Here is a 2,661-nt window from a genome sequence, read left to right as displayed (position 1 = left end):
AGGAGCATTAGGAGAAAGTTGGACTCATTTTCGGGCCTTTTAGCTCTAGTGAGAGAATGCTCCTTAGCCAATAGGAAGAAGGCTAACGTTACGTTGAAAAAGCCTTTGTTCTTATTTTTGAAAATGTCCATGAAAACCTTTTGGGTGAAATTATCCCTATCACTAGAAAAAGAAGGTTCTTGATAGTGACATCTTGCACAAGCACCGAACGTCTTTTTATGACGTGCTGTTGCTATCCTATAAAGTTTGGTACTTGTACGTGTGCAACTCACACACGCATCAATCACCTTTTCATGAGCTACTTGCAATTTAAATTTGAATGGATCGTACTTGATAATGATTGATAGGTACTATTAAAGACTAAGAAGAAGTCAGAACCAAGCGAATAGAGGCCCCTGAGGGGTCCCTGGGGCCTCTACTCACTTGGTTCTGACCTCATGAGACCCCGAGGCTTAAAAATGCAAAATCTTGAGCTAGAGACGTCGGATTTCAACATTCTAAAGTGCTATCTGAAGGTTTTTTGACGTTTCGGATGCATTCTTGGTATTCTTTTTGTATTTTGAAAACATCTTTGTGACGTGTTTTATCTCATTGTACATCACATCACTCATTAAGATTTAGGAACATAGATTTTTGTGCACACTTAAGTTCAAAAAGAATTATGTACGAGCATGCATTCAAGTGATCGAGCAAAATTTCACGTGTGTACTATGCAAAATAGAATTCTAAAAAACTACTTTCATATTTTCCAAGATTACCTCTCTCTATGCTGAGTTGGCGTTTCTTACAGGGCCCAAAATTGAGGCCAACTTTCCTCCTAATGGAAACTCACTACAAAGGATCTCCTCTATGCCATGCTAGGAGAAAGGTAAGAGAACATGATGCTTTTATTCTCTTTGACCCCGGTTTTACTTACAATTTTATATCTATAGAGTTGGCCACCAAGCTAGGCATGCAAGCCTATGAGATGGGAGATGTCCTACCCGCGGACGGTGCTTTCAAGGGGCAAGAAGCTTCAGTCACTCCTTTAATCGGGAAAATAGGGATCCGAAGGGGGGGCCATCTATAAAAGAGCCATGTGCAACAATGGGCTTAAAAGACCCTAAGGTTCAACCCATTAAGACTTCCAAAATGCTAAGGTTCCAAAATTTAAAGGTTGTGTCCAAAGGTCAAACATTGGGGGAATTGGATGCTTTATGTGTGTCCCAAAAGTCTTTAGCAATCCCTACATAGGAGGGGGCGAGCCTTGCAAGTAGGGGATGAGAGAGAAAGTCACACACACACACAAGCTCCCTTTACACAAAGGGAATGAGGGACACATGTCAGTAGCTCCCTAGCCCAGATGCCCACAAGGTGTATTAAAAATCCTACTGCTCACATACTGCTCATAAAGTATAGTGCTTGGAACCTAATCCAAGATATACAAATACACCATACAGCACTGTGACAAACTCAATGCTAGGATCTTCATATGAAGCAAAGTGTAGTGCCTGGTACTTAAACCAAGGTACACAAAATACATCATAGAGAGAAACTAAACATCACCCAAACATTCCCCAAGGGATTATATCACATGAGAGCTCATAGAAAATGAACTTATGAAACCAAAACTAGATAAGTATGTCCATTCTCAAAGAGCATGAAGTAAACATTAGCAGAATTAGCCTCTGAAACATGAGAATGTGACTTTGAAAATCAGGTTCTTGTAATGTAGGCACCAAACACCTTTTGGAAACATTTTCACATGTAGGTGATCTTTTTTGGTGCAAACTCCTCTTGAAATGATATGTTTTTCATAAATTCCTCTTGAGCAAATCTGATTTCAAAAAACTTAATTTCCATCAATTTCTCCAATGCATTCATCTCACTATCCACCGCTTCAAGTGTTCTTTGAATAACATCAACAACATCATGGTTATGTATGACATGCTTCTCCCCACAAATAGGGTAACAACATTTTCCATATGCAAACAACATAAATTTAAGCAATGGTTCTTCCTCTTCCACTCCATGGGTATACTCTAGTGGTAGGTTAGGGGTATCTAGGGGCTCTTCTAGGATCTTTTTGCCAACCTCCTTTTGCACCTCCTTCTCCTCCATGTTTGGTATCCCTACTTGGTGGATTACGGGATCCATCCTCCATCCATCATCATCATCATCATCACTCAAATCCCCTTCAAACTCATTCTCATATGCATCCCTCAGCTTCTCACATGCTTTTTGCAACTTGAAAACCTTCTTTCTGCTAGAACATGATTTTCGCCTATCCCCTTTATGATCATCTAGCCATTTATATGCATTCTCCAATTCATCTTAAAAATCATCTAACTTCTCTAAGGCTCTTTCCATTTTGTTATAGGAAGTTGGTTTATGCAATTTGTGACTAATTTTATGAAGTTTTGTGCACAAATCCACCATGCACCACTTCCTACAAGCATCTCTCTTACTCATGAAAGCCTCACATTTCTCTTTCTTCCTTTTACCCCCCCATAAAATACACCAATCATGTTTAGCCCTCAAGATCAGTGTACCACACCAATCCGAGACCCATTAAATTTGCTAAACGAAGAGCCACAAATGTTGTACCAGGATCCGCATAGTCCATTTAATTGGTTGCTTAAATTGATTGGGATATTTTACTTTAGTGATGTATTTTTATGT

The 2,661-nt window shown here is 39.5% G+C and overlaps 1 pseudogene; it reads right to left on the bottom strand.

Annotated features, from left to right (window-relative positions):
- Nucleotides 1-1,740: 1,740 nt before the first annotated feature.
- LOC147434590 (uncharacterized) lies at nucleotides 1,741-2,349 on the bottom strand (annotated as a pseudogene).
- Between the last annotated feature and the right edge of the window lie 312 nt (nucleotides 2,350-2,661).

Source organism: Adiantum capillus-veneris, chromosome 19 (genome assembly GCF_014529385.1).
Source record: "Adiantum capillus-veneris isolate H3 chromosome 19, ASM1452938v2, whole genome shotgun sequence".
In the NCBI taxonomy this organism is placed as follows: domain Eukaryota; kingdom Viridiplantae; phylum Streptophyta; class Polypodiopsida; order Polypodiales; family Pteridaceae; genus Adiantum; species Adiantum capillus-veneris.
This window is presented reverse-complemented; position numbering and strand designations above follow the sequence as displayed.